The sequence below is a fragment of the Suncus etruscus genome, chromosome 20 (genome assembly GCF_024139225.1).
Source record: "Suncus etruscus isolate mSunEtr1 chromosome 20, mSunEtr1.pri.cur, whole genome shotgun sequence".
Lineage (NCBI taxonomy): Eukaryota > Metazoa > Chordata > Mammalia > Eulipotyphla > Soricidae > Suncus > Suncus etruscus.
In genome coordinates, this window is record NC_064867.1 from 31,720,928 (window position 1) to 31,734,781 (window position 13,854).

At 43.2% G+C, this 13,854-nt stretch overlaps 1 long non-coding RNA gene across 1 annotated transcript; it reads left to right on the forward strand.

The window, feature by feature from the left end:
* Positions 1-176: 176 nt before the first annotated feature.
* On the forward strand, positions 177-12,228 carry LOC125998281 (uncharacterized). Its single transcript, XR_007491873.1, has 6 exons — positions 177-266; positions 4,227-4,323; positions 9,148-9,285; positions 10,249-10,316; positions 10,475-10,578; positions 12,168-12,228. It is a non-coding gene; the product is annotated as an uncharacterized LOC125998281 (long non-coding RNA).
* Positions 12,229-13,854: the final 1,626 nt, after the last annotated feature.

Sequence of the window (13,854 nt, forward strand, 5' to 3'; positions counted from 1 at the left end):
CAAAGTAGGTGGCGCGCCGGAAGTAACTCAATTCGAGGCGCGACTGGATGACGTCAAAGCGTGCGCCGACGCATTCCGTAGGCGGAGCAGCGCTCTACGTAGGCGGAGCTGCGCCGGGACCGGGAAAGTTCACCAGGAGGGCAAGTGTCTGCGCATGTGCACCCGCGCGCTGCTTGGCGGAGCTGCTGGCCCTGGGGTTGCCTCGACCTCCGCTCTGCACCCCACTTCTCTTCCTTCTCGGCCTCCTGGCGTGGACAGCCGGACAGGTAGACCCCCAAAAGGGCCCGGAAAGTGGCCGGGAGTGGGGTTGGCCCTGTTAGCGCGTCGATTTGGGGGACCTGGTCCTGTTGTTGGCCTGATGTCTGTGGATTCGGTTGCAGGCATGACGGACCTCACCCCCAACACACCCCCAAAATCAACGCTAGAGGATGGAAATATGGGGAGCTAGTTGCTGGGCCATGCACTCACTCACTGCCAAGTCCTGGTTCAGGATCTCTACACTGCCTGGGTTAGGCCCAACGCAGCCAAATAATTGCTCAGACCTGCCCTCCCCTCCCTTTCCCTTCCCCAGCCCCTAAGTCAGTTTGCAATTTTGCATTTTGGGGACCCTTTATTATAAAATTATTGTATATTTATTGCCCTTTATTATAATCAAGGGCAAGCGAAGTGGTAGGAAGACGAACGAGAGAGATCTCAGAAATCAATAGCACAGCATGTTTAGGAGTTTGCCTGGCTTCCATCTTTTGTACCACAAAATGGCCCTAGGAGCTCTCAGAGTGAACCCCCTTTTTTCAGCCTGCAGACATCATCAGTTGTGGTCCCAAACTTCTCCCCACCAAATAAAAGTTCCTTTGTTCCCCCCTCAAAGGAGACTAGTGTTCTCCATTTCCTGAAAGCTAGAGGGTCAGAGAGAGAATACAGCTAGCTGGTAGGGTCCTTGCCTTGTAGACTGGTAGCTGACCTGGGTTCAATTCCTGGTTTATCATATTATGGCCCTCTGAGCACCCTTAGGAGTAAGTGTCGAATGCACATCCCAGAGTAACTTAACCTCTGAACCCCACCAGGTGCAAATTTTGCGGAAGGCTGGAAACAGGCTGGAGAGATAGCACAGTGGTAGGGCATTGTATGCAGATGGATGGTAGTTCGAATCCCAGCATCCCGTGTGGTCCCCCAAACCTGCCAGGAGCAATTTCTGAGCACTGAGCTGGCAGTAACCCCTGAGCACCACCTGGTGTGACCCAAAACAAAACAAAAGGCTGGAAACAGTACCATTTAGCAGTAAGTTCTGCTTTGAGTGAATGTTCTAGAAGGCACAGGAATTGTGCCCTAGGGCTCCCAAGAAATTAGCATGACTAATGGGGTCTTCTGTTCTAGGATCCCCACATCGCAAGGTGGGCTAAAGATCCCAAGGCCTAGCAGAACCCTGAGGACATAGAGTTCTGGGAGGAAGAGGGCAGTGTTTAAGGAAAGGAAGTGAGACCTGGAGAGGCCTGGTCCTAAGTGTGGCCTCCTCCCTCTGCTGCCTATCACTAAATCACAGGCTTTTTTCTTCACTTGTAGGTTGTTTGCTGCCTCTTTAACTCTTTTCCCTGCTTTAAAAATCACTTTCTGGGGCCGGAGAGATAGCATGGAGGTAAGGCGTTTGCCTTTCATGCAGGAGGTCATTGGTTCGAATCCCAGCACCCCATATGGTCTACTGTGTCTGCCAGGGGCAATTTCTGAGCCTGGAGCCAGAAATAACCCCTGAGCACTGCCGGGTGTGACACAAAAACCACCAAAAAAAAAAAATCACTTTCTGGGAATGTTTGAGTGAGAGACTTAATGCTTCCTTTATCTTCCCACTCACGGTAGCCTAAATTTCCTTGTAACCCTCAAAGCTCACTTATCTTTTCTTGTACAGCTATCCTGAGTGCAGAGCCTGGATTAAGACCAGAGCACTGCTGGGTGTGACCCCCAAAATAAAAACAAAACAAACAAAAAAGAATTTTTTTGTTTTTATTTTGTTTGGGGGGAGCACACAAAAAGAATTTTTTTTTTTTTTTTTTAGGTTTTGGGTCACACCCAGCAGCGCTCAGGGGTTCCTCCTGGCTCTATGCTCACAAATTGCTCCTGGCATGGTCAGGGGACCATATGGGATTCGAACCACCGTCCTTCTGCATGCAAGGCAAACACCTTACCTCCATGCTATCTCTCTGGCCCCTGAAGAAATTTTAAATTAAAATTCAGTATGCTCAAAACACAATATAGTTTCATGAAACAAAGTATATACCTTTACTTTATGTGTTCAGGGTCTGTTACAACTAGTTTTCTCTTTAGCCAGACCATTTTCTTCTCGGTGAAAGATAAAATACTCAAAATCTGATATTCAAAATTCCTCATTACCTAGCCCCAAGCTTCAGCTCTTTTAACTCGGTTGAAATTAATGGTTGAATTTAATGTCTGGGCTTGTACTTGCTGTTGGTAGCCATCACAAATGAGATGGACATGAGTCAGAGCTTACTGGGGAGACGTCGGAGATCTTAGAATAGAGTCACAGATGCCTCTACATGATTGTTTAAGTGCATTCTCCAGATCTAAATACTGCCTTTTTTTTTTTTTTAAGCAAGTTGAAGGTATCTAATATTTTTTGTACATTTTGTTACTTTTCTAATGTTAAAGTTTATTATAGGGACTGCAGCGATAGCACAGCAGGTAGGGTGTTTGCTTTGCTGGTGTGTGTTTGCTTTGCTGTCTACCCAGGTTTGATCCCCCAGCATCTCATATGGTCCTCTAAGCCTGCCAGGAGTAACCACTGAGCCCCACTGGGTGTGGCCCAAAACACCACAAAGTAATTTATGATACTGGTTACTGCACCCCACACCCATCAAAGTGCCCATGATACGCCATCATTGTCAGGTCTCTTCTGGTCCAATTCCAGTTGAAGGTTTATGACAACCCTGCACTAAGCAAGTATCATTTTCATTTAGTAACAGCATGTTTTCACTTAGATAGCATGCTTTTGCTCGTTTTGTAGAGTGCAGTATAATGTAAGTGAAACCTAATGTGTGGCTAGGGTCAGAGAGATAGCAGTGGAAGGTGCTTGCTTTGTAGGAAGTTGAACTGGGTTTGATCACAGCATCCCATGTGGTCTCCCCAGCACCACCAGGAGTGATTCCTGAGTTCAGAGCCCAAAGTAACCTCTGAGCATCGCCTTGTGTGACTCAACCAACTACATGGGGTTGGTGAGATACTACAGAGGGTAGGGCACTTGCCTGGCACACAGCAAACCTGGATTCAGTCTCTGTTACCACGTATGGTCACCTGAGTCTTCCAGAAGTGATTACATTGGTGCAAAGTCACATATTCTGGTGTGGCCCCAAAACGAAACAGGTTCAGGCCCAGAGAGCAAGTGAAAGGCTTTCTTTGCATGAGGTGACCAGCTTCAGTCCTTGTTACTACATATGTCCCCCTGAGCCCAGCAGGAGTACTGTCAGGTGTGGTCCAAAAAGCCAAAAAATTAATTAAGGACACACTAGAAAAGCCAGCATCCTGAACATGCTTATAGTGGGTTCTATTTTAGGCAGTCATGATCTCAGTTTTGATAAAAGAGTTGTCATTTTCTGGATTCTATTAACTTCTCAATTTCTAAAATTTCTAGAAGGTGACTTCTGTTTTTTCTCCCCCCCCCCCCCCGTCCCCTCTTTCATTCCTTCTTTCCCTCTCTCCCTGTATCCCAATCTCCATCTCCATGCCCAGCTGTGCTCAGAACTTACTCTGAGCTCTGCACTCAGGGATCACTCCTGGTGGGCTGGGGAAGCATGCAAGGTCTCAGGGATAGAAACTAGGTCTGTTCTGTGCAAAGCAGGTACCTTACCCACTGTACTTTCTCTCCAATATCCATCCTCCCTACAAAAAATTAAAACTATTGATTGCAGTTCTATAATTTTTTTCCTTTGGTTTTTGGGTCACACTCAGCAGCCCTCAAGGGTTACTCCTGGCTCTACGATTAGAAATTGCTCCTGGCAGGCTTGGGGGACCATATGGGATGCCCGGATTTGAACCACCGTCCTTTTGCATGTGAGGCCAACGCCCTACCTCCATGCTATCTCTCCAGCCCCGCAGTTCTATCATTTTCAATACTATACTGTTCATGATGGTTTCCTGTGCACATAGTTCCAGCACCACTCACATCACAAATGTTCTCATTTTGCTCCAGAAAGTAATTCTCCACTCCTCCCCCCTCCCAGGAAATCATTTAACTACAAAAGACTTGGAAAATGGTTTTCAAAAGAAAACGACTGTCAAGCTCCGAGGATAAAGAGAGCCAGAGAGAATATGGTTCCAGTAAGTGTCTGCCCATTTATCGTTTATTTTGTATAACAGATGTGTGAGATGCTTTTAGAGACAAAAAGTTCCTCTTTTCATGTTCTTGGAATAATTGAAGATTCATGGATGGAGGACACAGAATTTAAAATACACGATTAATGTTGGGTTTCTGACCTTGAGTGCATGTCTGACTTTGACCATCCTCATCATCCCTGCACCTCAGCGTCCACCTCCATAGAGGAAATGGTATTAGAAACCTTATAGATTCTAGAACACAAAATGAGGACGTAGTCTATTTCCTTTGCTTGGGGCTATCTTTTGTGTTTTAGTCCACACATTTTGGATTCATGGGCTATTCCCAACTTAGATCACTTCCAGCTATGCTGGGCCTCCCTCTTGCAAAGCATTCGTTCACATAGCTCTCCTGCCTGAGCCTTTACCCTTTTCTTCAATAGAGTTGAGTCTTGGTAGATGCAATGATAGTCATGCATAATGGAGCAATAAGAGTATCTCTTGGAGGGTCTGGAGCGATAGCACAGCAATAGTGCATTTTTGTCTTGCACGCAGCCAATCCAGGATGGACCTGGTTTGATCCCCGGTGTCCCACATGGTCCTCTAGCCAGGAGCAATTTCTGAGCACATAGCCAGGAATAACTCCTGAGCATCACCGGGTGTGGACCAAAAACCAAAAAAAAAAAAGGGGGTCTTTTGGAGCAAGGACACCTGAGGAAAACAACCAGCAGATGTGGTCTGTGGAAGAACATGTTCAGAAAAGACCTCAAGTATTCTAGGAGGAAGTTGGTGGACTTTTCATTTATTGTACTCATCTACTCAGTTCTGGCAGTTCTGATTATTAGTTAGATTTCTTTTTTGTTTTGTTTTTGGACCACACCCGATGGTGCTTAGGGGTTACTCCCGGTTCTATACTCAGGAATTAACTCCTGGCTGTGCTCGGGGGAATTTATGGAATGGCCAGAATTAAACCCAGGTTAGCTGTTTATAAGGCCCTCCTTACTCCCTGTACTGCTGCCCAGGCCTCAGGTTAGATTGATTTCTTACTAGGCTCTAGACATTGGATTTGGCACATTATAATATACAGTTGCTATGGATATAAATACTTACTGGCTTTTCTTGTTGTCTAATTATATCAGTATTGTTTTATATATGCAATGGGGACTGGATCAATAGTACTGCAGTTAAGGCACTTGTTTCGCATGCAACTGTCTCAGGTTTGATCTCCAGCACCCTCTAAGGTCCTTTGAGTACTTCCAGGAGTAAATCCTGAGCACAGCTTGATATGGCCTCAAAACTCATTAAAAAATTGCTGCAGGCATCTTGCGTCTCAGCAACCCTAATGGGGGAAATATTCTTCACGAGAGAAAAGCGGGTGAATGTGAGCGGCCGGGCGGAATATGAAATAGGAAATAATGAAACCACACACAAGTATGTGAAGACAACACATTTTCTGGCAAGCATGTGACGACTTTACTCTTCTGTGTTGGTAGTACATATATATGGGAAACCCATTAGGCAGGAAAGGAATGTCTGCATTGACAAAAGGCTGGAGTCATAGAAAAACAGAAATATTAACAGCAGTCCCTGCTAAAATATGCATATTAAAACTAGTCAGTGCAGGGCTGGAGAGATAGCATGGAGGTAAGGCATTTGCCTTGTATGCAGAAGAACAGTGGTTCGAATTCCGGCTTCCCATATAGTTCCCCATGCCTGCCGGTGCAATTTCTGAGTGTAGAGCCTGGAGTAACCCCTGAGCATTGCTGGGTATGACCCCCCCACCCCCCGCCAAATATATACAAACTAGCCAGTGCAGGTAAAAAGAATCTACTAGAGCTAGGAAGTAGGAGGTAGCATAATAAAGAGAAGGGGGTGTAGCTAGATTAGAAAGGAGGATCTATATCAAAATATAAAGAACTTGTTTGCTGTTATTTGGGGGTGGGGGTCCCCCCCATGGCAGGTGATAGTGTAGGTAGAAACTGTTTACTACTTAGAAGCTAAAACCAGAAAAGCAGGTTTGCTTCTTAGCTGGCCGACTTGCTTTTAGGATGCAGATTTTTTGGGCCAGAGGGGAAACTCTTTGTAGACTTGGTGCTGAAATTTCTCTGAGCAAAGTAATTAATTGACTGAGACCATATTTTGGCCTGTGATTTTTTTTTTTTTACAAGGGAGAGGATATGCCAGATAATAAGAAAGACATTGCAATGTCACTACCATAGCATAAATTTCAGAAATATTGCTAGAAATCCATGTAGGGGATATACTAACGTCCACCACCAGGCTTGGTGGCTAAATATTTTTGGGGAATTATCAGCTCCCTGCTCCACGAAAATCCGTAGATACATCTGGTGGGCCTGCTGAATTCCCCTTAAAAGGAGATGCCTTATATGGTGTGCCCCCCCCCCCAATTTTTTTTTTTCTGTGTGCAGTCCTTGTACATATGGACTCTACCAGAGCACCTTGTTCCAAGAAACTGAGACACCTCTTCTCGTTAATGGGTTTTTGGTTTTGTTTTTTGGGCCATACCTGGTGGCACGCAGGGAGTTACTTCTGGCTCTGAGCTCAGAAATCACACCTGGCAGGTTCAGGAGGCCATATGGGATGCCATATGGGGAATCGAACCCAGGTCGACTGTGTGCCAGGCAAACACCCTCCCCACTGTGCTATCGCTCTGGCCTCAGGACATTTTATTTTTTATTTATTTATTTTTTTTTTGTTTTTGGGCCACACCCGGTGACGCTTAGAAGTCGCTCCTGGCTTGGGGGACCATATGGGACGCCGGGAATCGAACCGCGGTCCATCTAAGGCTAGCGCAAGTAAGGCAGGCACCTTACCTCCAGTGCCACCGCCCGGCCCCAGGACATTTTATTTTATTTTATTTATTTATTTATTTATTTATTTTGGTTTTTGGGCCACACCCGTTTGACGCTCAGGGGTTACTCCTGGCTATGTGCTCAGAAATCGCCCCTGGCTTGGGGGGACCATATGGGACGCCGGGGGATATAACCGTGGTCCGTTCCTTGGCTAGCGCTTGTAAGGCAGACACTTTACCTCTAGCGCCACCTTCCCGGCCCCGACATTTTATTTTTAAGGTACCATACATACTGCTAATGTTAGAGTTTCATGCATACATCATTCTAACTCCATACCCTATACCCAGAGTATTTTTTTTGTTTGTTTGTTTGTTTTTTGTTTTTTGGGCCACACCCGGTGACGCTCAGGGGTTACTCCTGGCTATGTGCTCAGAAGTCGCTCCTGGCTTGGGGGACCATATGGGACACCAGGGGATAGAACCGCGGTCCATCCTAGGCTAGTGCAGGCAAGGCAGGCACCTTACCTCTAGCGCCACCGCCTGGCCCCCTATACCCAGAGTATTAACTTGCTTGAACAGCTTTGAGAATGATAAAAATATCCATTCCAAAACTTGGGTAGAATTAAGCTTTGGAAGAAAATTCTAAATAAAATAAGTAAAAAAGGAGAAAATCCTGATACTTAAAATATCTGTAACTCCCCCTATTAATTACATGCCATCATTAATTAGTGTAATTAATTGCATTATTATTATCATCCCACATTGGATGATGCTCAGGGACTGTTCCTCAGAGAGTGGGGGTCACTTCTTATATGGCTTGGGATTGATGCAGTGCTGAAACTCTAACCCCAGTATCCCACATGTTCACTGCTCCGTGAGTGATTGCCAAACCTTGATTATGCATTCTAATGAACTTCTCATGAATTCAGAGGTGAGCAGGCAACACTTTGAGAAATTCTGACTATAAAATTTGGATACAAAACATTCTCATGCTGCATTTTGGGGGCCACATCCAGCAGTACCTCCAGGCTTATACCTGATTCTACTTGATTCTCAGGGACTGAGCATTCATGGGCAGGGTCAGAGGTAAAATAAGCACCGTACTGTACTATGATTCCAGTTCAAGCTTTTTTTGTTTTAGTTAGGGTTTTGGTTCAGTCGGTGATCCTTGACAAGGAACATTGTGCTCCTGGGGGTTGAAAGTATGCACTAAAACTCTTTGAGTCATCTCTGTGACCCGGAAAAGGCACATGTTGAATTCTTCAAATGAAAAATATAAAAGTTGGGTAGAGAGAGTGTAATCGGTAGGCTGCTTGCCTTGTATGCTGCTGGTCTGGGTTTGATCTTTGACATCCCATGTGGTCCCCTGAGCACCATAAGGTGTGGCCCCAAAACAACAAAAAATAGGTGAAAATATCTGTGTGGATTACTAGATTGGGAAGCCCAGTAGCTCATCATGTTGAGATATTTTATTACAGCATCAATTCCAGTATATAATTTATATATATATATAATATATATATATAATTATATATATAATTCCAGTATATAATTTATAATTTCAGTTGTCACTGATTGTCACATTTTATTGTTATTGTTTTTGTTCTGGGGCCACACCTGGGGGTGCTCAAGGGTTTTCTTTAGTATATATGCTGCCAAAGCAAGCACATGGTCAGAGGTTACTCTTTTTATTTATTTATTTTTTGTTTTTGTTTTTTGGGCCACACCCACTTGATGCTCAGGGGTTACTCCTGGCTAAACACTCAGAAATTGCCCCTGGCTTGGGGGACCATATGCTAGCGCTTACAAGGCAGACACCTTACCTTTAGCGCCACCTTGCCGGCCCCAGGGGTTACTCTTGACTTTGCACTCAGAAATTATTTCTGGTGGTGCTAGGGACCATATGGGATGCTAAAGATCGAATCCTGGTTGGCTCATGCAAGGCAAGCACCCTACTTGCTTTACTTTCACTTTGGCTCCTATTTATCACGTTCTTAAAAAAATGTCTGTTTTTGAAGCCACGAAGAAACCATTTTCCAAAACCACAGAGAAACTTCGTGCTCAAAAGGAAGATGAACAAAATGACAGTGTCTTTGTCACGCTTCTTAAGACTTCAGGATTAACTCTTAAAACAGGAGAGAATCAGAATCAACTTGGTAATATATTGCATTCTAAATATTTTCTTTGATAAATTAGTTATGGCATTTTTTATTTTGTACTTGGGAGTAATTTACATCCGGGTCAGAATAATTTCAAAGGAACAGTCATAAAGCCATGTAAGGAAGGTCCTATTTTTATGGTGTAGATTAGTCATTTCTGCTCAAGTTATGGCAGTCTTTATTATTATTATTATTATTATTATTATTATTATTATTATTATTATTGGGTTTTTGGGCCACAACCAGTGACGCTCAGGGGACCATATGGGACGCTGGTGGATGGAACTGCAGTCAGTCCTAGGTTAGTTCGTGCAAGGCAGATGCCCTACCTACTGCTGTGCCACTGCTCAGCCTCTGCAGTCTTTTATTTTTTTTTATTTTTATTTTTTTGCAGTCTTTATTTTTAATTTAATTTGGGGTCACAGTCAGTGGTATACTGACTCTGCTGAGGAATCACTCCTGACCAGTGTTCACGGGGCCATATGTGGTACCTGAAATTCAAACCAGGGCCAGGCATAGTGAAGGCAATCAAACGCCTTATCCTTACCTTTACCTCATCTCCTGCCCCAGCATGTTTTTGTGTGTGTGTGTTTTTTTTTCCTTTCAATACTTAGTAGCCATCCACTATAAAAACTCTGTTTTATTGTGGATATAATTTTTTTGGAGGGGGGATTTGGGTTACACTTGGCAGTGTTCTGGGGTTACTCCTAGCTCTATGCTCAGAAATCACTCCTGGCAGGCTCGGGGGACCATATCGGATATTGGGATTCGAACCACCGACCTTTTGCATGCAAGGCAAACACTTTACCTCCCTGCTATCTCTCCAGCCCAAGATTTAAAATTTTAACTGATTTTGGTCAGCAATATCTTTTATTGGCTTTATCAGACAGCACACTTGGGAATGGAAATTAGTAGGAGATGTTAAAGACTCCAGTGAACAACTTTTCTCCTTCCTCACAGCTGTGGATCAGGTTGTTTTTCAAAAGAAGCTTTTTCAAACTCTGAAGAAACATCCTTCTTACCCCAAAGTATGTATTTTTTCCCTGGTACTCTTATCTTTTGCTTGCATTACTTTGGAATTGGGAATTTAACTGAAAGTTGGGTGGGCTTGAATGATTGTAGCTATTTCATTGCAAATTCTAAACTAGAAATCTTGTCCTGTCTTTTTTTTTTTTTTAACATCAAGATAATAGAAGAATTTGTCTGTGGCCTGGAGTCTTACATTAAGGACCGAGAAGTTTTCAGGAACTGTCTCTTGCCTTGTGAACGGTTGCAGGAAGAGGGAAGCAGGTATGCTGAGAAAGTGGTCTTTGTGTCATTTCATATTATCAGACACTAACTGCCAGGGATGGGGGCATATTCAATCTTTTGAGAGTTTCACTTTATTAGTAGCTTTCTATTGTGTAGGATCATTTTTGTGGGGAAAGAGGGCTTTGGCCACACGTGCTATACTCTGGGGTTAACTCTAGGCTCTGCACCACCAGGAGTTTCTCCTGATGATGCTAGGGGACCATATGGGAAACCAAACTCCGGTCAGCATGCAAGGCAAACTCCCTACCTGTTGTGCTATCTCTCCAGCTTCTATTTTGCAGGATTTAATTTTTAATTTTTTTATTTTTAATTATGAGAACAAAGATGCAAAGAAAGAGGACAAGGTCAAGTTACAGTGGAAGGACAATCACCCATAACATAATTCTTAGAAGTCTCCTTGGTGATATCTGAACTTTGAACTTTCAGCCAAAGAACATTAAGATAAATAAAACAGAATCCATGTACAATTACTTTGTCCCTCAAGTCCCCAGATTGTAACACATTATAATATTTCTTAACAGCACACAAGGCAATTTAAAGCCATAAAACTTAGGTAACTCCTTAAACATTAGAGGCATAGTATTTTTTACATTTCCATGTACATACATATTAGCTTAAGTTAACCTCAAACTTTATTTTTTTTGGTTTTTGGGCCACACCCGGTGGTGCTCAGGGGTTGCTCCTGGCAGTCATGGGGGACCATATGAGACACCGGGATTCAAACCAACCACCTTTGGTCCTGGATCAGCTGCTTGCAAGGCAAACACCGTTGTTCTATCTCTCCGGGCCCTAATCTCAAATTTTAAGTGTGATTTTTTTTTAAGGATTAGAGTCAAAGGAGCACAGTAAAAATGGTGTTAGAGTGGCAATTGTTGTTTGCATAGGCCCACTAAAATATGAGGGGCATGGAAAGGAATAACCTTGGTCTAAATACAAAGAGACCCTACCCCTGAAGTTTCCTGGCATAAGACCAGCTCCAGGCAAGTTAGATCGTCCCTATTTTGTAGGATTTTTATCTAATCTTTAAATTATGAAGTTATGTGGGGCCAGAGAGATAGCTCAGCGGTAGGGTGTTTGTCTTGCATGTGGCCAACCTGGAAGGAACCCAGTTCGATTCCTGGCATCCCATATGGTCCCCCAGCCTAATGGGTGATTTCTGAGTGCAGAGCTACAAGTGACTCCGGAGCGCTGCAGGGTGTGACCCAGAAACCAATAAATAAATAAATGAAGTATTTAAAAAATATTAAAGATAAAAGGAGATAAAAAAAAAACCCAAAAATTATTAAGTTATGTTTAGGAGGCTTAGATTCAGATTATTTGCTACAATGTGTTTTACCTTTATTGATAAGATTTTGGCTCTTTTCCTCAAGAGCTGTCTTAGTTTTGTTATCATTAGCTAATAGGATTATTTGTCTTTAAAGATATATGTGAAGGCTGAAGATGTGGTAGATAAATCACATGTCCCACTGGTGTGAGACTCTGATAGCATACATTATACAATTAACCAGTTTTATTGAGAAAGAATGATATTAAAACAAGGAAAAATCTTTTTTTTTTTTTAAACACAGCACGGATAATTCTTTCTGTAAGAGCCTCATTAAATTGCTTCTGGGGATTGAGATATTACAGGTAAGGCTGTCGGTCACTTTTCTGGGAATGTTTAACGAATATGACTGGGGACCGTGCCCAAGATTAAGTCAGTGGAGTATTTAGTTGCTTTGGGTTATTGGAAGAGTTTGTATTTGCCTCAAGTTGACCACAATCCTGTTTTTAAAATGCATGTGGGAGGGCAATATCTTTGCACCTCTGCACTTGAGCTGATGATTTCAGCCTTTGAGGCCTGTTTTGTCAAGCCTGTATCCTGGCTGCTCAGAATGCCCTTGCATTTCTCCGCTGTGGTCCATTGTTATCAAGGCATAGTTTTAAAAAAATGGCCTTTAGCTTTTTGGGTTCATGCATAGCTGTGCTCAGGCACCACCCTAGGGGGGCTCAGGGGACCATGTGCAATGCCAGGGATTGAGTTGGGGTCAGTTGCTTGCAAGGTAGGCAATCCCCCTGTAGTATCTCTTCAGCTTTTTACTTGATTTTTGCTCTCTCGTCTGCTTTTCCAGTTGCTGAGTAGGAAATACACTCACTGACATGTTTCCAGACCTTTTCAAATTAGAGAAATGAAAAATTTCATTCCTTGGCCTGTGAATGATAGCACTGCAGGTAGGGCATTTGCCTTGCATACACCTAACTCAGGCTCTATCCCTGGCATCCCATATGGTCCCCTGAGCCCGTCAGGAGTAATTTCTGAGCACAGAGCCAGGAGTAACCCCTGAGTGTCAATGGGCTATCACCCTGCCCCCAATTTCTTTTCTTTCCTGCTTCAACATATTTCCTCTTTTATTTTCTGCATAAATTCTTTTTCTAAAAAAAAATTTTTCTTTTCTTGGTCATACCTGTGGGTGCTTAGGGCTTACTCATGGCCCTTTACTCCTAGTATTACTCCTTGTGTTTCTGAGGGACTAATATATGATGCCAGGGACCAAAACTGGATTGGCTTCATACTAAGCAAGTACCTTAACCCCTGTACTCTCTCTCTCTCTCTGGTCCCTCTTTTTGAAATTCTAGGTAGGACTTTTTTTTTTTTAGCTTAAATCATGGAGCCATCTTGTTTCTTTGAAAATAAATCTCTTCAAACGAAAGGAAAATGTCTGCTTTGGAGGCCAGCTGTGGGGAGGGGAAGGGAAACTGGAACATGGTGTACTAGTGAACGGATGAATGGGTATCGGAACATTGTGTGTCTCAAACGCAATCATGAACAACTTTGTAACTGTGTATGTATGTCATGGTCATTCAATTTTAGAAAATGGTTAAAATAAATAAAAATAGGGGCCAGAGCAGTGGCGCAAGCAGTAAGGCATCTTCCTTGCCTGGCCATGTGGTACCCCAAGCTGGGAACAATTTCTGAGTGCATAGCCAGGAGTAGAAAACCCTGAGCATCACCGGGTGTGGCCCCAAAACCAAAAATAGGTAAATAAATAAAAATAGGTTAATACTGCCAGTAAAATGAAAAACAGGACAGAATGAAAACTAGTGGTTATTTTGACTTCTATTCAGTATTTAACATTTTCATGTCAATAAAACATATATTTATGTTTATGTTTTTTAATATTTTAATAAAAATTAAAATTAAATGAAAGAAATCTCCTCTGGGGCTGTAGAGATAACCGAGAGACTAGGATAATTGCCTTGTCTGGGATCAGTTTA